Consider the following 24,042-nt stretch of genomic DNA (forward strand, 5'->3'; position numbering starts at 1 on the left):
ACCTTGCCATTTTTGTCCAGGCCACCTGCCTGTACTGGTTTGACCGTTTTTTGTCCACAGACAGCCCATCTACAACCATAAGCGCAGTTGTGACTACGGCTTTACCTAGTCCTGACTCATGTAATTTTAAACACAATATTAGTTTAAAGGGGATATCTGCAGGTTACAATGACAGCACTCACGTGACTAAACTTGTCTTTTTGACATGGTGCTAAAACTATGTCAGTTCCCAAATCGTGCTCAACAGAGGTTGCTATGGTTTTAGTTTGCCACCAGATTTCTTTATTTAGTAGATGTTTGTTTATAGACAAACACTTTTAATGATTTTAATGCTCTTTGGCAAATTGGAACCGAATGTTTCTTCGTGTCATGCAACATTATCCACACCATTAGTTTTGTTTTCTGTAAAATGTTGTTCCTTACAATCTAATGGTCTCAATGCTCTGTTTTCTTAACCACATTTATTTTCCTCCTATGGATGCTGTTGTTTGTGTTTGTATGCTTTTGTGCTTGATTTGATGCTATGGGTATAGCAAACCATTTAAGTAGAAATTGTAGCTAAATCTATGCATTTATGCTGATGACTGGATTTTTTTCTAAAGAAAAAAATAGAAATTAAAGTTGTGCAGATAAAATTTCTTTAAAGAGTATTTAATTAGAACAATAAATCACCTAAATCATATTATGTTCATATGAGACATATCAAGATGTAACAGTACATTTATTTAATGTACTGTGGACATCATGGGGAAGCAGGCTTACACAAAGGCACTATTTTGCTTCCTTCCCTTTAAATCATTATCCCACTTATTTTCAAGCAATCAATTCATCTCCTTTTGTCAAACATAATATTCAATGGTTTAAAATGTGTCAGGTACTGTATGTATAAGTGTTAATGTGTTTATTTATGATTAGGAGTAATTTATAATGGAATTATTTACATGTAGATGTGGATCTTTATAAATATTCCAATCAATTCTTAACTAATTATTCTAAGTCTGATATATCTATGAGTAGATACACATTTCTAGTGTCATATTTAGTTTTGTTTTTGTTTGATTGCTTAAAATAAACCAATTTCAAGTACAAAATCCAAATTATTTTAAAATCTAAACCTATCCAGATAGCAAGAAAAAGAATATATAGGAAGTAAAAGGACATTCAAAATACTCAAAGTAAAAAAAGGGTGAATTTTCTGGTATGGACCCAAAAGCCCAGAGATGGCTGGAGGAGGAAAACACCAACACAAAAAAAGAAGCAGGAATAAAGAATGGATGGACAGTCTGTGTCTGCTTACTGCTTTTTCTCCTTGTTGACCTTTAGCAGCACTTCAGGCCACTTTCACTCACACTTTAGACAACACTCCACCAACACACTGGGACAATTTCCTCATCAAACATACAATAAAGTGGGGGTTTAATCACAGACCTAACAGAGAACCCATTCTTCATTATGTATCAAAGCTACATTTGTTGTATCTTATCATTATTTGATTAAATGTTCTGGTTTTAAAGTCAAAAGCCTCATCTATTAAATGGGATAAATTCTAGTTCCAAAGTATAGGAAAGGAAAAGAGTCATCTACGGGAAGAAATAAAACTCTTGAAGTCTGACTTTGTAGTGTGACCGATCTTATCTTTAAGTGAAGACACGATGTGAGTTATTTCCTGTTTCAGATGTGGGAGTAATGCTGTTTAAACCCACCAGCTTTTAGGTCCACCAAAGAAAAATGATCAGTTAATAGAGTTATGAATAAATACCCTCAAAAAAGGTGATACAAATGGCTGTTGCTTTGCCTTCATAGTTTAGGGTCTCTCTTTTTCTTTAATATTAGCCTTAGCTTTTATCTTGTGCAACAGTCATTACAATGCAGGAGAGACACATTCACAAACTGAAAGCAGGGTGACGTGTTGCCTGGTTTCACCCTCCACCAGGGGCGGAGCTAGACATTTTATATGGAAGGGGGAAAAGTCTTTGGTAAATGAATACAGAGATGAAAGAATGAAAAATACGCATTTAAAAAAAAGTTTCATTATTGTTATTATTATTAAAGCGTCAGGTTTTTTTTTTTTAGCTAAGTTGCTATTACTAATGCTTAACAAAGTTTGTATTGATATATATTTTTTATCTTTGTCTATGATGATAATAATATTGACTCAAAATTAGAAGAGCGAGTGGGACTGGGGATTTCCTGGGGAGGACAGCAGCCCCCCTTGCACTCCTGTAGCTCTACCTCTACCCTCCACTAATGCCATCAGGCCATAATTGCTCCTTTTGCTTCATTTTTGCAAAATCTTATGCCTGACTAAACCTGTATTTTTGATCGCCTGAAATCATCATTTCAAATGATATATAAATATATATATAACATAACATAATATATTCTCATATATTTTTTGTTTTGCTTTTTTTTTTTAGATAATTTGATTAGCACACCTTTAAAAGTTTATTCTAATCAGTTTCATTGTAAAGGATTTAAAAAATAAGCTATAAAATATACTTTATCTGTATATTCATGTAATCTAAAAAACTATAATCTATAGCCTAAAAATGTTTAATAATCATAAATAAACAGCTTTATATTTTTATTTTGTTTTATCTTTGTACTTCTCCTTTTCAACCATTGTGTGTAAAGTGCAGAAAACTGGTGTTTTACGAATGAGACTTCCATTAAAAACTGTGTCAGAAAAATGTGAGCTAGGTGAAAAAAGGGTCAGCCAACAGAAGGCTGTGGTTTACTGCAATGACACACTTTATTAACACACAGAGATGGAACAAAGACACACACGGGGGGGGGGGGGGGGGGGGGATGCACAGTGTGGGCATGTTGCAGGGGTAATGGACTTGGTAATTGCTTAGCAACAGGCAATGGCACTACCACCTGTCTACCAAGGTGCCCACAGAAGGTCAGTGTGTGTATGTGTGTGTCACTAATGTGGAGGAAAGCATGTCGCTGCTGGATACACACAATTACACACAATCAGTCTGTTTTTTTTGTCTTTTTTCTGGCTTTTCTCTTTGAGATGGCACCTGTCAGACGAAGTGTATTTAAATATGACAAACACCGTCGCATTTGGAAATCCATATGGAGGCATACATCGTGTGATAGACATAAAGATTGATTTTTCTCACCGCCTGTGGGTGGGATCGGTGTTTTTCATGAGTGTGACTTTAAAAGAAGCATTATGAGGTTTTTTGCAGCTCTGAGGGACCCGCGGGGTGTTATCTGCCTTTCATGTGCCTCTGAGGAAGATGGAGTGATCTTTTAGCCACGGGAGAGAAGGTGTGTGACAACGCTCTGCTTTTATGTGCTTTGTTCTCTCTTTATTTGGCACTTTTATCACCCGACACAATCCTTTCTTTCTGCTCTGTCTAACTGGTAAAACAAAATTAGTGGCTCTCACTAACAATAATGTGTTTGTTGGGTCACACTGACTGTCTGTAGGTCAGCTTTGAGCAACAGGAGATCTGAAGTATACATTACTAATTTTTAGGTCAAAGTTGACCTACAAATAATTGACACATTTAAGCTATATTCAAAGAAAATATCATTAATTCTCCTTTAGCATGAGAAAGTTCTAAAAAAAACAAGTTTTTAACGTTCGGACGTTCCTCCAGCATTATGTAGGCTGCACTGCAGTAACAGACCATAATACACGACTACTGTATGAATCCACTGTTAGATGACAAGGTGGTGCAGGGTTACATCAGAAAAGAAACTACAAAAGAAAAAAAAATACTCAACCTTTAGTACACCTGCTCACAAAGAGCTGTCAGAGATGTTCCAGTTGGAAAAATTCCCCTCTCGTCTTCGGGATGTCGTCCACATGCATATCCTCTGTGCTCATACAAAACACTGTTAAATATGACCTTTTTTTAGGGGGGAGTTGACAATATTCCTCTCTTTTAAAGTTTAAAAAGAAAGTCTCTGCTCTTGCTCTGTTATTCTGTCCTCTAAAGTTAAATAGAAATGTTATCTTTACTCCTATTTTTTTATGTTTTCTATTGTTAAAATTGGCTGTGTCGAAATATTGCATTATACACGATTAAAAAATTAATGGTAAATTAGTTTTTTTTCTTTTTTTTTTTCTCAATCGCGTTTATTTTAATTTAAATAATAACCTATCATGTAAGGGATGTTACCCTACATGGTTTCTTTATCAGGAATAAATGACTTCTGTGAAGTCCATTAATTTCTGATAATAGAGACCTCAAAGGGCATTATCCCGCTTATACCAGGGTCACTTACGAAAAATGAAAAAGTATTAAAGCAATTATTAGTACTTTAATGTGGTATACAGTACAGACCAAAAGTTTGGACACACCTTCCCATTCATTTCAATGAGAAGGTGTGTCCAAACTTTTGGTCTGTACTGTATATGCTAATCGTCATGAAAAGCTTAACAAAGCATCATTTCAGAGGGAAAGTGCACCTCTTCCCGCTTGTTTTTGTCCAGTCACAACAAAAAAACAAAGTCTAAATTCTTCAATTCCTCCTGTGTTAATTTCCTGTGACTCATCTATCTTAGATTCTCTTCTCTCTTTCATTTCTGCAAAATGATCAAATTGACCAAACAAGTTAAAGGAAACTATAGCATTAAACTATAACATTCCTCATGTCTTTTCTACTTGCTGTTGTGATAAACTGCAGCATAAAGTAAGTCAACTTGGTATTCATAAAAGGTTTGTGATCAATATTTGTTGGATTGCTCAGGCAATGATGTGATAAATTAGAGCTCTCTGGACCTGATGTTTGTTATTTTTCTTAATTGTTTGAGATAGAAAGAAATATTCCTTTGGTGCTCTAAAAGTAAATGTTGGAAGTCTGTTGTGATAAGAAAACTTCTCAAAGCAGCCTCTTCTGTTGTATTTTGATCTTTTAATGCACAACAATGTGAAGAATTTAAATAAAAATACCTAAAAATCAGGTTTTTCACAGCAACTACTGAGTTAGATTCAAAATAAAAACATTCAATTTAAGGTCATTATTAAGTAATTGCTCAAAAAATAATAGTAATTGCATGACAGTACTTGTTAAAATAAATTTTTTTGAGCTCAGACGGCCGCTTTTGCACCTGAGTTTTGCCGTTGGATTGCCGACAGTAGCACGTCCATGACAATTATTTTCCAGAATCTTTGTTAATGTGAACATTCCACTTCCTCTTGTGGATTATTTTTTATCAGTGTCAGTCCACTGTGGATTATCTTCTCAAGTATTAATCACATAGTATCCCAGATGGGCAGAGGAATCGCCCTGGCTCGGAGGTGTGCGCAATATTGTCCACCTTCAGTCATGAGGACAGTTGTACAGTCTTTGGTTTTGTCACATCTGGAGTATTGCCCAGTCATTTGGTCTAGTGCGACACAGGGGCATCTAAAAAAATTACAACTTGCCCATAATCGAGCTGCCAGGGTGGCTCTTGGTTGCTCTTTTTGGACCAATGTGAACGAGATGCATACCATTTTAGGTTGGTTGATGGTAAAAGACAAAGTACAACTAAAGTCTTCAATGCTTAATGCACAATGTCATTTTTAAAAAATGTCCACAATATTTGGTAAACAAAGTTTTATACAGTGGGTATTGTCACCAATATCAAACTCGTCAGGTCAGCTCTGGTGATTTGATTGTTCCTTTTCAAGATCTAACTATATGAGAAGAACAGTGCTGTTTAGATCTTCTGTTGCATGGAATCAAGTGTCTGTAAGGACAAGGCTTATTAGTAACAAATATCATTTCAAAAAGATTTTAAAACTAAGATACATGGACCACTTACAATAACTAACAATTTGAATGATATGCCATGTATTATTGTTGAGGTTATGTTGCTATGTGTTTTGATATGCTGGTATAAAAATGAAATTGTTTTAACTTATTTTAACATGTGAAGCTTTTAAGGTAAATATGATGAATTAGTCACTGTATTTTCTGAAATCAGTTTTGGTTTTTGTGAAATTGGTAAAATGTATGTATTTTTTGTGTATGGACCCCAGGAAGACTAGCGACCACTTTGTGGAAGCTAATGGGGCTCCAAATAAATAAACAAATAAACAAATAAACAAGTATGAATTTTACAATGTTTTTGTCACATTAAAACAGGTCAAGACAAATCATTATCTGGTGTAATCAGGAATTAATATTCCCACTCTGCACTATCCAATTTAAGGAAATCTATTTTCAACAGGAGCATTATTTCAAATCACATCACCGTAAAAAACTTTAATTTTAATATGTATTATGTTTTAGAGTATGTGACAAATATGAATCATATATGAGACATTAAAACCTAAGGATTTCTACAATTTGACATCTATGACCTTCGTGATGAGTTAATTTTCTTTATATATACATTAAAAGTTGGAAAGAAAAGGAGTATTTACTGCTTCTGAGGAGAACCTGTACTCTTTTTGCTTGAATCTGTTTTGACAAGACATCCAGAAAAGACGCAGTTGGTAAACAACTGACAGACTACAAGAGATGCTGCGAGTAAACCGATATGAAGGAGGCATTAGCGTAGTTGTCATATGTGGCATTCTGTTGACTAAGACTTTGACACATTTGAACATTTGTAACCAGAGTGTGAAAAACCCAAATATAAGGAGCAGAGGTTTCACAAGAGTACAAAGATAGCCTTGGAACAACGAAAAAATGCAAAGTCGAAAATGCAACTTCTGCATATAATTTTAATCTGAATTTGGGTGCTATGACAGAGTTCTATGGTGCGGCACAGTGTATCTGTAGAAAACCAGTGAATTCTAAATTTAAGGATAAGAGTTGCATTGTAGCATCTTAAGAAGATACAAAAAATAAATATATTATTTATTTTAAAAACTCCTTTGAATAATGAAAAGAAATAAAGCCCCTAACCCCATTACAGTTTGTTTTTGTTCAACAATTCAATTATATTTAGGGAATAAAGTAAATTTTACAGTTTTTAAACAGTTTCTTTGGTTTTACCTATTAATGAAAAGTACTAGTGCTAGTAAAATGGTGACAAACCAATATAACTGGTAAAACAACAACATAGTTTTTCCACATATAAAAAAAACATATCAAATGGATCTGACCATAAATTGCACATTTATATCCTTTAATTTTCTCAAAAATCAACAGCACAATTTCAAATCCAGTGCACCTTATGTATGAATTCTGGTTGTGGTACTGATCTCAAACTGATTTTCTGTGGGACACGCCGTTCAAATGTTTGCCTATAAAGGGATGCAGCTTGATGGATTGTTGGAGTACCGTGTAACTGCTGCCATAGTCAGGAGCCTGAAGGAGTGATAGGTACTGTGCTGCAATACAATGAACTGAAAACACGACTTTATTGTCTTTTGTTTTGTGTTACAACTGGAAAATGTTGAATTTTGAAAATAAAGTTTGGCTTCTCTGTCATGTTTCACTCTCTGACTCCTTACTGCAGGTAAAAAAAGAAAACATGAATAACAATGTAGTTCAATAGAAAAATTCCCATCAACCCCTCCGACTCATCCTATCAGACTGCTTCTTGGCCCCCTCTGGGTAGTGTAATCATATGCTATTTGACTTTTTGATTGCGTAATGTGCCCTACTGTCCATTGCCCCATGTATGTAAATAGACCGTTCATTTTCCATTCGCTGAAACTGCACCTTTTGATCAAGTGCACTTTAAGCTCCCACTCCAATCATCGTTTGATCTACTGTACTGTAAAAAGTCTTTCCAGTGGTCTTTTAATTATGATTGCGCCATTTTTAGGCAATTTTTTTATAGGACATCGTTCCTGCAGAGACAGTATAGTTTCACTAGAAATGTGTACAGTTTAGAGCCAGATGCCAGCAGGAAAACAAAGATGTACTTGGATCTATTTGTCTACAAGTGAATGCATCATGGAGCTTGTGGCCCACCGACTGTAGCACCGACATCTCAGCTACAGCCTTTTTTCTAACAGCATTTTTTCATCCGCTCCTGATTCACAATGATTTGAATAAAGCAATACACAGAAATTAAATTTTAAGTTTATTTTTCTTTCTATATGTCCTTTATCATCAGAAACATGCCACAGGAACGTGTTAAAAACATAATTTTACATGGACTGGGTCTGAAAGGTAAGGGAAGTTTATTTAAACCTTTTTAAATGCAAATAGCCTAAAGAAACAATTTTGTAATTATAAAGCTTAACCATCCATCCAAACCTGCTTTATCGCTTTCAGGGATGCTGGAGCCTATCCCAGCCGCTGTATGGCAGAGACGAGGTGCACCTTGGACGGTTCGCCAGTGTAGAAAGCTTAACTAAAAACAGTAATTAAAATTTCAGTCAACCAGCAAAAGGCTGATTGCTAAGAAGCCGAAGCTTCTGGACCACTGAAATGAAGACACAGTTTTGGCGGGAGCACAGTAATACTGCACAGATGAGAGGACTTTTATGTGAAGAAAGCAAGCAGACATTGACTCCTAACAAGCAGTCAAGATGTTCCAGCCAGTCTGTTTTATTGGTACCATCTACACATACGAAGGCCTGAATTTGTCTGTGCTCCTTATACGCCAAGCTATCATCTGTCACAGTCATTCAATTACTTCACTCTTACAGTTTCTCTTCCTTTTTCTCCCCCTATATGCAAAGCATGGATTGGATTTTAAACACATTTCTTTGCTCATTGTTTGCCTCCTGGTGAGGCGACACACGACACATTGAGGAGTACAGCCGCCATAGGGGAATACTAATAGAGGTGAAGCGAGTGTTGGAGAGCCTGGAAACCAGAGGCAGGCTGGAGCAGTGACAGAGTCAGGGTGAGACAAAAACTGTAGATGAGGAGCGATTTTCATCAGAAGAAATGAAATGAAAGAAAGAATGAGTGAGATAGTGAGACAGCAAAGTATGGTGGAAATCTAAATGGAAAAAAAGTGTGAGAGGAAGTGGTGGGAACAATGACTACAGAATGAGAAAAAAGAAAAGTCAATAAAAGTGTACAGTACAAAAGGCAGAGAAAGAGGAAGATTAAAAAAGGGGAAACAAAAGAAACAATGACAGAAACGCAGGAGGAGGGCAGATGAACAGTGGGTGGGAGAAGTCAAAACCAGAGTTACTTTGTCAGACTAAGAGGGGGAGTGATATGAAAAAGAGAAAATGGAGAAATGGACAGGTAGTTTATTTGTAAGGAAAGGTGAAAATGCATAGTTGGCATATAGTCTCTATAAGGGGCTGCATAAAAAAACTGTTTAAAACAGTGCTGTAGTTAACATCTTAAGCACTTAGACTTTAGAATTTAGCAAAATTTGATTATGCATAATTGTGTGCATCATGCTTTGGTATCACATCAGTCTCATTGCCCCCCTGCTGTTTCACACCGGTAGTCTCTTTCTCTCAGAACAGTAACTATAGCAACAACCAAAAGCAGGCCAGATTCTGGTTGTTGCAGCTGGTTATACAAAGCAGAAATAAGCACTAAAGCAACCTAGTTTGGCTCAGTAAAGTCAACACTGCACAGAAAAGACTTAAAAGAGCAACATTTCCTTTGAACTTTAAGACCAAAGACAAGAGAAAAATTAATTTGAAAAATGTTTAAAAACACAAATGTAGTATTTTTTTAATTACTTGTTTGAAAGTTCAGGAATGCGACAAAACAAACTTAAATGGTAAACGGTGCATACCATTTACCTTCCTAAAAGATTCAAAATACTTTACAGTCAGAGTCCCATTCACACATTCACACACTGATGCAAGGTCCACTGTCTAACACTAGTGCAACCTTTAACCCGCTCATGGAATTCTGATACCTGAAAGGATTAAGCTGCTTAAGGAACCAGGAACACAGATCCTTTCCACACATTTTAGTAGAATTGGGGACTTTTGACTGAGCACTAAAGCATTCCTGCAGACACTTCAAGTGGTACATGGCCCCAGAGGCACTTGCTACTGCACTTGTTATAGCAGCTGGGTAGCTCGGTTGGTAGGGTGCAAGGCTGCCACGCAGGAATCCAGGGTTTGATCCGCCACAATGGTAATGGGGCAATTACCATATCAATGGCGAGCATTTAACATCACCCAGTGAGGGCCCTTGGGCAAGCCCTTAACGTTGCTGCCTCCCGACCTCACAGCTCCCCCAAAAGATGGGTCAAATGCGGAGAAGAAATGTTTTTTTTTTTTTTTTTGTGGGTTCACTGACCACTTAAAAATCCCATGTTGGCTCCCTTGCCTGCATTGCTGCCGAGATGTTTCTGGGATTTCCCTTCTCCCTGGAGGAACGATGATCTAGTCAGGGCACAGAAACAACAGTGCCGCAGAGCTGAGCGAAAGTGGCGCAAGTCAAAACTCCAGGTTCATTATGAAATGTATAAGGGGGAGTTGTACGCTTACAACCAGATCTTATGCAGAACAAGAGAAAGGTACTTCTCTGAAATCATTGGAAGTTGCAGCAACAACTCTCGTGTCCTGTTCACAACAGTAAACAGATTAACTAACCCTCCAACCCAGCTACCAATAGAACTGGTTTGCACACCTAAATGTAATGAGTTTGCTGTATTTTTTAATGACAAGGTTCAGGGCATTAAAAAAGCCATCAACTCCACAACACATATAACTATCGAACGGCCACCTACTCACTCTAAGCTGACTCACTTTGTACCTGTCACTGACCAAACTGTCCAAGAGACCATCACCCGTCTGAGCTCGTCTACATGCTGCCTTGATGTGTTACCCACTAGATTTCTAAAGTCTGTCCTGAACAGTGTGTTGCCATCAATTACTCAAATAGTTAACATGTCTCTTCAATCTGGAATATTTCCAGAGGCCTTAAAAACTGCAGTCATTAAACCTCTCCTGAAGAAAAACGGTCTTGATCCCACTGTACTGAATAATTACAGACCTATCTCTAATCTGCCATTTTTAGGAAAAGTCCTTGAAAAAGTTGTCTACCAACAGCTCACTGATTTTCTCTTATTAAACAATTCATTTGATGTTTTCCAGTCAGGTTTTAGACCCCATCATAGCACAGAAACTGCTCTTATCAAGGTAACCAACGACATCCGCCTGAACACTGATGATGGCAAAGTCACTGTCTTAATCCTGCTAGACCTGAGTGCTGCCTTTGATACTGTTGATCATGGGATCCTTTTGCACAGACTCCAAGACTGGGTTGGCATCTCTGGATCTGCCCTAAGTTGGCTCAAGTCTTATCTAGAAGACAGGAAATATTTTGTTGAAATTGGGAGTTGTGTCTCAGACTACATGGCCTTGACTTGTGGTGTGCCCCAGGGATCGATCCTGGGACCCCTTCTGTTCAACCTCTACATGCTGCCACTAGGGCAGTTAATACGCAGTAATAACATATCTTATCACAACTATGCAGATGATACTCAGATCTATGTGTCACTGACAACAGGTGAATATGGGCCGTAGGATTCACTCAGCCACTGCCTCCAACAGATCAGTGCGTGGATGCAGAACAACTTTCTCCAGCTAAACTCAAACAAGACCGAAGTTATTATTTTTGGCCCACAGAAACAAAGAGAAAGTCTCAGCAGCTACCTTCATTCTCTGTCTCTTAAACCCTCAAATCAAGTCAGAAATCTAGGGGTAATCATGGACTCTGACCTGAACTTTAACAGCCATATCAAGTCAGTAACATCAGCGGCATTTTACCATCTGAAAAACATTGCCAAAATCAAAAACATAGTGTCAAAGCGAGACCTGGAGATACTTATTCATGCATTTGTCTCCAGCAAGTTAGACTACTGTAACGGCCTGCTCACCGGCCTCTCCAAACGAGCTGTAAAACAGCTTCAGTACATCCAGAATGCTGCTGCTCGAGTCCTGACCAGAACCAGGAAGTATGATCACATTAGTCCTGTGCTCAGGTCTTTGCACTGGCTCCCTGTACCTCAAAGAATAGACTTCAAAGCAGCTCTGCTTGTGTACAAGTCTCTCCATGGCCGAGCACCAAAGTACATCTCTGACATGTTAGTGCCATATGAACCATCTCGTACTCTGAGGACCTCAGGGGCCTGCCTCCTGTTGATTCCCAGAGTCAGAACTAAACAAGGGGAATCAGCGTTTCAATATTCTGCAGCTAAAATCTGGAACAGCCTCCCTGAATTCGTAAGACAGGCCTCTTCTGTGTTCATGTTCAAATCTAGACTTAAAACATTTCTGTTTAGCCGTGTATATGACTGAAAGGTCCTATCTGCACTTTTCTTTCCTTTCCTTCCTTTATTTTTAAATCAGTTTTCAATTTTTTTTCTTTTTTTTTTTCTTTTCTTTTAAAGTAAATTTTATGTTGATTATTTCTATGATGTATTGTGATTTTAATGCATTCTTCTGTTTTGTGAAGCACCTTGAATCACTTTGTGTATGAATTGTGCTATACAAATAAACTTGCCTTGCCTTGCCTTCTTCACGGCATAGTGTGATTATGAGATGATCTGGAACACAACACAGACTGACGGTCACTTTCCAGACCATCTCCTAAATGCTGGATCCAAAAGAAAACGTTTTACTCCAAAAGTGGGACCAATCAGTGGCTTTTCAAAACACCCAGAGATTAAGGAAAAAAGATTCCGAAAGATGTCAAGTTGTTATACCGGAGGACTTCAGAAAACTTAATCAGAAGTCAGAAATCTGTTCCAAGACAGAACAGACTGATTTGCAACAATTTGTGGACCTAATAAAGCAATAGTTAACATTGGATCCTGCAAAAATGATCAATCTTGCTCAGGTGCTGCAACATCCTTTTTTGTTTTTGCTGTTATTAGGAAACATTTGTCTTCATCAACAAAGACAGAATAGAAAGACATCCCACACCGATCAGGCGTAAAGTCCTCATTTGACAGCACCCAAAGACAGAGGATGTCAAAGGACAGAAAAGTGTCCATGGTCTGGATCATTGGGTTAGGTTACTGTATCACTGGGGCAGAAAATACAGCTAATCTATGCTTTGGAGAAAACTTTGGTGTCAATGCAAAAATTGATTCGATCGGGAAATTAAACATGGGCTGGAGTACTGGAGGGATGTTCTAGAGCATTTTTATAGTGAGTTGTCCCAACAAAGGAGTTCCCCAGACCTATTGGTTCTCCACGTTGGCAGCAACGACCACACAAATGTGCCAGATCTTGTCTGTACAATGGTCAAGGACTTGACACACCTCCATCAAACTTTTCCCAAAATGAAAATAGCTTATTGCATAACTCCAATGTTAGTGCGAGGGACATTTGATTCTAGTAAAATAAATGACGACAGGATGGTAGTCAACAAATATATTCAATACAGCGCCGGATTATTTCATGGTAAACTGCTCCTGGGGGACAGGCAAGACTAAGGGTGATTCAAACAAAAAGACATTTTATTACAGGATACAATTATTCCTCCCAACAAGATTTACCCTGGGCCTCAGCCTGGTGCCAGAACTGGACGAGGGACTAGTTTGTAATGGCTGTTACTTCCACCATGTTTTCTTTTGGGCTCAGTCCAAACGAGCTCCGTGGCTTCACCTGTGATTCTGTTTTTTGATGGACAGAACTGCTTTAGGCAGTCAGAAACAGAGTTGACTTCAGCAGCCTTAGAATGGCATCTAGACTGTTATGGAGTGAGTGGTGTTCAGAGAGTGGGTCCTGTTCACAGCTGACAGAAATTCAGACTAGGAGCTATGCAACTTTCTGAAATGGTTCAGTTTGCATTTTCACCATTTCAGTCTGGACTCGGCGGGGCCCCCCCCCGCCGAGTCCAGACTCGGCGGGGACTGACTGCCAGGGGGGGCAGGGGGGGGGGGGGGGGGCAGTCCAGTAAGCTGAAACTTAGTTGAAGCACAAGGCTATCCTAGGCTCCTTTCATGTTTGGTCAAAAAACATGAAGACACTGATAATGGTATGCCTGCTTTAGCAGGTTAGGGTTCAATTTCCTACGGTGCTCTGCAAAATATTTGGACTTTTATATATGAGAGCATTGCAACTATAAAGCTGGATCAATGCTTATGTCCACCTTAGGATCAGAGTAGAGTATGAGTGGAAGACAGCCTTCAACATTTGAAATTATTAGTACTGCCATTCTGTTTAGCTGACACCCCCCAGTCTTTTAGGTCATGGTGAACAACGTTCTTCATGACTTTTTGTTCCGCTTTGTTTTTGTATAAATTGATCTTGATTTTCTCCAGAAATCAGACCGACTACGTTCATCATGTCAAACAATATTCCTTGGCCTCTGACTTCCTTTGTACCAGAACCCATCCTGCCCCTCTCCAGTGCCATTGCTGCGTCACCTCGGACACAGAATCAGTGGTGAGAGAAGTTCAAAGGCGAAAACCATTGAACCCAAAGACCAACGCTGTCTTCCAGAAGCTACTCACTCCCTGATGTTAAAGTTATTTTTTTTATGTCATCCTGGATTTTTTTTAATGATGATTTAATTGTTGATATATAGGATGGCGGCCAATTTTCCATGATCTTTGTAAAAAATTAAGCAATTAATTACCTTTTAACTTAAGAGAATTGGACTGAGTGAGTGAGACCTGCTTAGACAAAGTTCAACCTGGTATAGCATTCTGTACGCAGAGCCTGAAAATAGTCATAGAATCTTGCGTAGCTACGCGTGAACACAAGAGTTTTGAACTTGGAAGCCCAAAACGTGCGTTTACATAAACTTTTCATTGGAAGTGGTTGCTTGAACTTGTGTTGCTGCTTCATACTCAGTGGAGCAGTTCTTTCTTCAGCCAGTAACAATTCTTGTTAACCAGATGGATCTAAAAGAAAGCAGGTAAGCATTCTGGAACATTTCCACATTATCAATCCCACTGTAGTGTCTCATCCTCTCTATCTGAAAGCCAATCTCCTTAAAACAGCAACTGCTTTCTTCTGTCCTCATCACTCTCCCTTTGTCTGTTTCTTCCCACAGATTGCCCTCTGCCCATAATCACACCTCTCTGTCTCTCACCTGTCTACCTGCCTGCCTTCTCTCATTTCTCTTTTCCCATGTCTCCACCCATCAATCCTTTCACTCCAAACAGCTCTGCTTCTGAATCCGTCCATCATTCCTGATGGATAGCTTTCTTTTCTTCTTTTTTTTTCTTCATCTTCTAACTGTCAGTTTCATTCTTACTTTCCAGTTCACATTAGCTGGGTTTGAAGGTCAGGTTCAAATGGAGATTATTTTCCCAAACTCACAGCTCATTCCAGCCATTAATCTATTGTGGACAAAGCACAAAGTTTATAGCCGGGCAGGGGCATTAGAATCAAACAAAAGGCTAGAAAACCAACAAACTGACAAATCCACCCAACCACGCAACACAAAAAACAAGAAAGAAAAGAAGTAGATCAACTATATGTGACACTTGACATAAATAAAAGAAAAGGAAGAAAAAAGTAAACTGTAGCTTGTGACTTTGGAGAGAGAAAGTTTAGGTTAGAGATAAAAAAGGAAAGTCCTTTTGAAGGAAAGTGTGACAGTAGTGAGTGGGAGACAGAAGGCAAGAAGGACTGCTGGTGATTGACTGATGTTCTGGCCAGAGGCAGATTAAAGCAGAACCAAAAGGCCACCACTGACCAAACATAAAGGGCAGAGCTGCAGAGATTAAAGGAGGAAGGAAAAGAGAATCCAGCACAGAACGTTATTTGTTTACTGCCTTCTGCCTGTCTGTATGTTCACCTGTTCTTTATTTGAAAAGAAAAAAGAAAAAAGGTCTTTCAAGATTAAGATCTGCTATGTGTTGGGAGTGGCTAATTTAAATTAGTTATTTGTGAATTTATTAGCTGCTGTTCACCAACAAATATGTCAGCTTTAAACTGACTTGTCCAGGTTAGTGCTCACCACAAATAAATGTAATGTTCTGCCCAAACTCTTTTTAAAACTCATTTTTAAAACTGTCTGAAAAAGTCACGCATTTGCAAACACAACTCATTTGGCAGAATTCCCCAACGAGGATTGGAAAACTGGCTGGGCGCACTGTAAGTGCCTGTACCTCCCAACCAGAAAACATTCATCGGTGAGTTCTGAGACATTTTCCAAATTCTGTCTCATTTCCCGGTTCTCGTTTCGAGGTGTGACATTTTTGTCTGCAACTTGTAGTAGATGTGCTGTGGTTATTTACTCTGTATTGTTCTCAGTTGCTCTTTGGTTTCCCCTTAAATGAAACAAGAGTCAGGTTCAGGGTTGACTCGTTTGGTCTGCGCCTATAGGGTCTAATCAGGATTATCGTAAAGAGAATAAAAAACCAGACCGTAAATTTGAAAAATAAAGATTTTAAATTTGAAAATTAAAAACTGAAAATCAGAAAAAAAAAGTTGTGAATTTGATACATGAATTAAAAAAAAAAACTATTACCCTAAAGCTGCTGCCAAATGAAAAAATGAACAGCTGCTGCTTTTTATTTTTCACTTTTTGTTTTTCTCCCTCTTCAGTTTCAGTCCTTTATTCACAATTTCAATTCAGAATTTTTGTTATATATGTTGAGCAAAAATTTTACATTTTTGCTCAAATTTTTAACAGGACAAGAGTGACATTGGGGGATAGATGTTTTCATTTCTGCTCCAAAACAATATCTGCTATTGGCAACACCTGTGTCATTCCTCTTCAGATGTGGCACACACTTTTGATAATGCTCTCCCAAAGTTTCATTTACTTGTTTTTACATTTCTTTGTTTTTTAAAAATAAATTTACAATGTGATATCGTCAAACGAAGCAAACTATCAGAGGAAAATAAATATTGTGCGAGTTAAATCCGCCTTAGTGAATGAACTTAGGCGGAAGAGACTGTATCAACAAATATCAGCTAATTTTGTCATAGAAGTGTGTAAAAAAGTAGTTATTTTTCACAATTAAACGTATTTGTTTTTTAAAAAAAAGGCATGAGATTATTCTAATTTTATACACTAAATGTTATTTAAGTATTTGTCCTGGACTTCCTATTTAACTTTTTCGGATGTCCTAAGATGTCTTTTCTTTCGCCTGTTGTATTAATGTCATTGTATTTTTGTTCTTTTAATATTTAGGCTGCTACTGAGCCCGTGTCCTGACATTAAGATATAAAAATATATCTTGTTCCCACAGGTTATTATGTCGTTCGCACGAAATACTATTCCGTTCCCACAAGATACTATTCCGTTCCCTCAAAATACTATTCCGTTCCCTCGAAATGATTAACTCGTGTGAACGCAATAATTATGTCGTTCGAACGCAATAATTAATCCGTTCGAACGCAGTAATTATTCACGTCATAAGTCATACACGCGGATATGCTCTCTGTACGCCGGCAAAAGCCGCTTTCAGCGGTAACTTCCGTGTCTCTGTGACCCATATTCGTTCAAAAAAGGAACATGAAAAACAAAAATGATCACTTTATTACCGTCTCAATGAATATAAGAAAAATATCAATAGATTTATGATAACTAGGCTGCTTTGTCAAACGATAGCTCCTGCTAGGCTACTACTAGCGCCGCCGCAGAGCTCTTTGATGTATGCCGGCATTTGGGCAACTGGCTGGTCTGTTGTCAGACAGCTGATATTGTAGTTTAGGGTCGAACAGGAATAATAATATTCAGGACTTGTCTTTTATTAACTTTAGCAGTCAGTATCTTTACATTCGAAGGCTATTAGGATACATGCTAACTGACTAGCCGATCATTGATCCTGTTATTAATTTACGTCATAGATTTACAGCAGATACCTTCACATTTCTGTCTGTGTGTGTCTCATTACATTGCATTGAAGACACGGAGGATGTTTAGAGAACAGATTTATTTATTTCAAAAAGCACAAAGCATTCATCGTATTCACGTTCATTCACATGATGATGATCTCTGGTACGCCCTCAGTCATCTTGCTGCAAAAGCCGCTTCCTGCCGCTACTTCCGTGTCTCTGTGAGCATTCAATAGGGGTAAAAATAAAAGCAAGAATGGTCGATCTGTTATTGTCTCGATGACAATCTGAAAAATATCATATTAAGCTGGCTGCTTCGCCGAGAGCACTTACCTTTAGCTTGTAGCATAACAACAATGGCAGTACGTCACGTTTCCCAGAATGCTTTGCGGCCAACCATTGGTCTTGTTGTTAGACCTTGGTCACAGGGACACGGTGATTGGCCAATGATTGGCAGGAAAGCATTCTGGGAAACGTGACGTACTGCCATTGTTGTTATGCTACAAGCTAAAGGTAAGTGCTTTCGGCGAAGCAGCCAGCTTAATATGATATTTTTCAGAATGTCATCGAGAAAATAACAGATCGACCATTCTTGCTTTTATTTTTACCCCCTATTGAATGCTCACAGAGACACGGAAGTAGCGGCAGGAAGCGGCTTTTGCAGCAAGATGACTGAGGGCGTACCAGATGATGTGAACGTGAATACGATGGATGCTTCTGTGCTTTTTAAAATAAATAAATCTGTTCTCTAAACATCCTCCGTGTCTTCAATGCAATGTAATGAGACACACACAGACAGAAATGTGAAGGTATCTGCTGTAAATCTATGACGTAAATTAATAACAGGAAATGATCGGCTAGTCAGTTAGCATGTAGCCTAATAGCCTTCAAATGTAAAGATACTGACTGCTAAAGTTAATAAAAGAAAAGTCCTGAATATTATTATTCCTATTCGACCCTAAACTACAATATCAGCTGTCTGACAACAGACCAGCCAGTTGCCCAAATGCCGGCATACATGATCAAACAGAGAGCTCTGCGGCGGAGCTAGCCTAGCAGGAGCTATCGTTTGACAAAGCAGCCTAGTTATCATAAATCTTTTGATATTTTTCTTATATTCATTGAGACGGTAATAAAGTGATCAATTTTGTTTTTCATGTTCCTTTTTTGAACGAATATGGGTCACAGAGACACGGAAGTTACCGCTGAAAGCGGCTTTTGCCGGCGTACAAAGAGCATATCCGCGTGAATGACTTATGACGTGAATAATTATTGCGTTCGAACGGATTAATTATTGCGTTCGAACGACATAATTATTGCGTTCGCACGAGTTAATCATTTCGAGGGAACGGAATAGTATTTTGAGGGAACGGAATAGTATCTTGTGGGAACGGAATAGTATCTTGTGGGAACGGAATAGTATTTCGTGCGAACGACATAATAATCCGTGGGAACAAGATATTAATCTGTGGGAACAAGATATATTTTTATATCTTAATGTCAGGACACGGGCTCCGTAGGCTGCAGTTATTTTTAGGAAAAATATTTACATAATGAGGTTGATTCCAGAACAAAAAGTCTGGGATTAACAATATCCTGTGATTTATTATAAAACAGAGTTTATGCAGATTCTTCATACATTATTAATTGTTTCCTAATAAAGCTGGATGAAAGCAATTTTTAAAGTTCAAAGACTCAAGGAGAGTTCACCAAAGGACAGATCAGATAGAAAAAATAAGCAGCAAGCAGGTGAGGTAGACAGATGGAATGGGACAAAGAAAAACCAGAGTACTTTCAGTTGAAGAAAAAATATATAACAACAGGGGTATCACATTGGTGCTGTTGGGGTAATGAGAAGATGATGTTCAAACAGATATACATGAAAGGGCAGAACAAGGAGAGGTTTGCGGGGAAAAGTTTAAAAGAGACATGTGGGATGAAGCAACAGTGAATGAAAAACAGCTAAAAAGAAGAATGGATGAGGAGGACGGGTGGAGAAGGCACCGAAACATTGCTGCTGAAAAGCCCATCTTGCTCCCAGTAGGAGATCGTTTTGCTCAACTAGTCACAGGTGGAGGGAACACACACACACACACACACACACACGTACTTCTGCATCCCTTCATGCCGCGCACACTCCGAGCTCCACACGAACTGTGTCGCAGTCCTTTCCAGTTCATGTTTGTGCTGCAGCTGAATTTAAAACTCAGCGCTCCGAATAAAAGCCCTCTGCGAAACGACAGCAGCTGAAGGGTCTCAACATGTTGCTGCAATGAGGATGGTGTTTACTTTTGCGCTTTATTGAAGAATGGTGGCGCTCACATGAATGTTTTTTTGCAAAAAGCTTGCCATAGTCAGATAGTGGATAATATTTGGACAAATTGACAGATTTGTACAAAATTAACAATAAAAAGGAAAAATGATAGCATGGTATGAAAAAGTTCAATTTAGGTTTTAAATGCCACCAAACATAGTACTATATAAGCTGTAAGTAAGAGGGAACCTTTCACTTTTAAAGAAACCGTCTTTAGCATAAGGTTATGATAAAAGATTGCACTTGTGGGCCATATAATTGCTTAGATTCTTGTCAGATTTTACGTTGAAAAGCCAGATCTAACAATGTGCAATTTAACGTTTTTTTTTTACATGCAATGTAAAAAGGTGAAACATCAAACTTTGTGCCTGTTTTAGGGTAGAAGCAGTATTTTTTTTTAAATGAAGTGGAATTCATTTTTTGACACTGAAACCAGTCTGAAAAGTGAGAGATGCCAGCAACAAGGTGATCTAACCTCTCCAAGTGTGTATGCAAATTGTCTAGTCTGTTTGTAAAAGATATGCCCAGCTCTAGTTTTCAACAAGTGAATGACAGCAGAGAAACACTAAATTGCCTAATTTGGAATATTCCCAAAAAAGAAATGCATTTGGACAGAAAACATGTTCTCTGGCTTTAGCAGTGAATTGGTTATTATTCTGATTGTGTGGATCTGTTTGTTCACATTGTATCAAATTCATTGTGCCTTAGAGAAAAAAACACACATCTATGAGTCTGTATGCGCTCATCATAACTGCGTCCTCACATACAGCGGGCAGGTTTCCTGGCTCGCATCTCCCAGCCTTGCCTCTTATCTCAATGAATGATTGAACAGCATCCACGAATGAGTTAGTGGTGAGAGTGAGTGTAATTGAGAGGGTGGGCTTGACGACTTAGATAAACTGAATTTGCAACCATAGAAGGTTGGAAAACATTTATTTATTTGAAATGTTTTTTATTTCAAGTAGTAATCTAAATAGGCTTTAGTTTCCATGCAAGAAAAGGCTTACTGATCTGTGTATAACTTTGCTTTCTTATTTTTATTTTTTAATCATATTAATATATTAAAAGAAAAGGATCATGGTTGGGATGGGGAAGGTCCATTTTGAACAAAGACTTCATGTTTTCTCCATGTCCTCTATTTTCTGAATAAAAAGCTTATTCTGGATAATGTAACATTTTTTAACATGTTATCATAAACATCACCAAACTATTTTTGAGCGTATTTTAAAGGGCCTATTCCATGTTAAATCTAATTTTTGAGCTTTTTAGATGTATTAAAATGTTCATTTCTCACGAAAAGAAACCCCAAAGTGGTATTTTGATCCATTCATGCATTTCTGAGTATTCGTCTAAAAACCTGCGCTTTGAGCTCCAGCAACTCCCAATCCACGAAAATAAGCAGTTTCTCACAAGCTAACGTAGAACAGTGAGAATAGCCTCCTCTTCGGAGGAGTCTGCTCAACCAGCACCACCTCCAGGCTAATCCAAACACCCACTTTCTTCAGCGGAGGTAGCGGTGTTTGGTCAAAAATTCTTTCCTTTTCATAAGCACAATATGCACATTCATCTTTGTAAAAGTTCAGATGTTGTTTGTTTTCGTGGGAGAAATGCAGACATGCTGCAGACATGTTGATGTCATGAAATGGGCGGCACCCTCATGGAGCCAGAGCCTCAGAGATCGAGTCAGAGATCCTTTCCAAGTTGGAAAGGAACTCAAGAAAATAATAGTATTTCATAAAAAAGTTGTTCTTTTCTGTGCCAAAGGTAATATACACTGACCAAAAATATAAACGCAACACTTTTGTTATTGCTCCCATTTTTATGGTATGAACTCAAAGATGTGAAACATTTTCCACATACACAAAATAACCAGTTAAGTGAGCACTTCTCCTTTGCCAAGACAATCCATCCCACCTCGCAGGTGTGCCATGTCAAGATGCTGCTTAGACAGCATGATTATTGCACAGGTGTGCCTTAGACTGGCCACAAGAAAAGGCCACTCTGAAATCTTCAGTTTTGTTTTATTGAGGGGGTCAGAGGACTCAGACAACCAGTCAGTATCTGGTGTAGCTGGGTAGCTCGGTTGGTAAGATGAGAGGCTACCATGCAGGAATCCAGGGTTCAATTCCCGGAGGGGAATGAGCAATGGCACTGGGGGCATTAACCACATCAATTGCGAGCAATTAAAATCACTCAGTGAGTGAGGCAAGACCCTTAACGCTACTGCCTCCCGAGCGTAGTTCAGCTGCAGCTCACTGCTCCCCCAGGGGATGGGTCAAATGCGGAAAATAATTTCCCCATTGTGGTATACATGAAGTATCAATTATTATTATGTCACAGCTATAATAATTATTATTATGTCACAGCTAGGCTGCACGGTGGCATAGTGGTTAGCGCTCTTGCCTCACAACAAGAAGGCCCCGTTCAAATCCCAGCTGGGGGTCCTAAAACAGAACATCAATGGTGGGACCTTTATGTGTTGAGTTTGCATGTTCTCCATGTGCATGTGTGGGTTCTCTCCGGGGACTCCAGCTTCCTCCCCCTGTCCAAAAACATGCTTCATAGGTTAATTGGTCAACCTAAATTGTCCCTAGGTGTGAGTGTGAGAGTGAATGGGTGTGTGATTGCGGACACACTACCCTGCGACAGACTGGCGACCTGTCCAGGGTGTCCCCTGCCTTCGCCCACAAGTGGCCGGGATAGGCTCCGGCAGCCCCGTGACCCCGAAAGGGAGTAAACGGTAGAAGATGAATGAATGAGGATGAATGTCACAGCTACAAGCTATTTCAAATTACATTTTTTCTTGATACACAATTTGAATAAAGAAATACTTAGAAATGCAAGTTTAAGCGTTACTTATGTCCTCCATCATAAAAATATGTGATAACAGATGTTAAAAACACTAAAAATACCATTCTCACTGGAGTGGGTCTTTAAACTGTAGCCTGCAGTCTTTTATAGGTTGTGTTAGGAGCAAAATGTTCACCTGTTTGCTGTAGGCATTTTGTTAAAGTGGACAAACCTGTTGGGCCCATCCACCAGACCACACCCTGTTTCATCTGGCGGGGGTTCACAGAACAGAGTATCCCAGGAAGGTGACAGTGCATATCTCTATTTATGATGTTTTTTCTTTCTTTCTTCTATTTGTTTTGACCTTGTGAGTCTTCCAGTTATCACCTTACCACAACAAACAGCTGCTACTGAGGTATTCACGTGGGTGCGTAACCTTCTGACAAAAATAGCAAAAACATCTTACTCCATTGTTTGTATGATAGTAGAAAAGAACCTTTCCGTCAAACATAAAGGTTAAAAAACATTAAATAATTTTTTTGCAAAGTTTTGTTATTTTCTTGTGTCGTTTTTTGTTTTTTTAATAAAAGGGTTTTTTAAACCATTCAAAAGGCATGTCTTATCCCAAATAATGCCCTATTCCAGCTAAGACAATCAGAAATCACATGATGTTGTCCTATGGAGCTATGAGCTTATCCTCATAAAAAGATGGGAGTACTGGTGTGGATGAGAGTATAGTCGCTGTTATAACAGGGGCATTGCTGTTAACTTTCTGGGGTCAGATATGCAATGATGCTTCTTGATTAATTCTTTGGGCAAGACCCTGAACCCCACCTTGCCTCTGTAGAAGGTTGTTGCCAGTGTTCGGCAGTGGAGCCGCCATTGGTGTGTGAATGGGACTGTGACTGTAAAGCGCTTAGGGCCTTCAGGGAAGGTAGGAAATAGTGCTAAACAAGGATAGGCCATTTACATTAACTATTAATTCTGCCAACACTTTCCATGACACACACTGCTTGTGGACAGCTGCTGAAATCACAACTGACCCAATTAAAACAAGAAAATGAATCACATTTGACCATTTCTCTCCAGCTGTCAATTTTGGATTTGAAAAAAATAAAAAATTAAGTGTCTATACTGTTACTGAGACGGGATGGGGCCCGGTGCCACATGACAGGCTTATCCTATCAGCACCTCATATATTACTATTACTCTCGGGAATGAACACAAGACCTGGCATTTGTTGAACAAATGAGTAATTCAAGGCTGTAAATTGTAACGTTTACAAACTCTTTATCAGTGCGGCAAAACAGGCTAACGTGAAATGGAAATGCCTCATGCAAT

The 24,042-nt window shown here is 38.6% G+C and overlaps 1 protein-coding gene and 2 long non-coding RNA genes across 4 annotated transcripts in view; 1 reads left to right on the forward strand and 2 right to left on the reverse strand.

The window, feature by feature from the left end:
* The window catches only part of schip1 (schwannomin interacting protein 1), a 247,031-nt gene that overhangs the window by 182,847 nt on the left and 40,142 nt on the right, over positions 1–24,042 (reverse strand). The gene's annotated exons all lie outside the window — the stretch shown is intronic.
* LOC144981422 (uncharacterized) lies at positions 17,679–18,005 on the reverse strand. The gene is made up of 2 exons (XR_013647080.1): positions 17,931–18,005; positions 17,679–17,816 (listed from the first exon to the last, which is right to left on the reverse strand). It is a non-coding gene; the product is annotated as an uncharacterized LOC144981422 (long non-coding RNA).
* Positions 17,991–18,350, forward strand: LOC144981420 (uncharacterized). Its single transcript, XR_013647078.1, has 2 exons — positions 17,991–18,110; positions 18,226–18,350. It is a non-coding gene; the product is annotated as an uncharacterized LOC144981420 (long non-coding RNA).

This window comes from Oryzias latipes, chromosome 13 (assembly GCF_053564925.1).
Source record: "Oryzias latipes strain Hd-rR chromosome 13, Olatipes_Hd-rR_3.1".
NCBI classification, from domain to species: Eukaryota; Metazoa; Chordata; class Actinopteri; order Beloniformes; family Adrianichthyidae; genus Oryzias; species Oryzias latipes.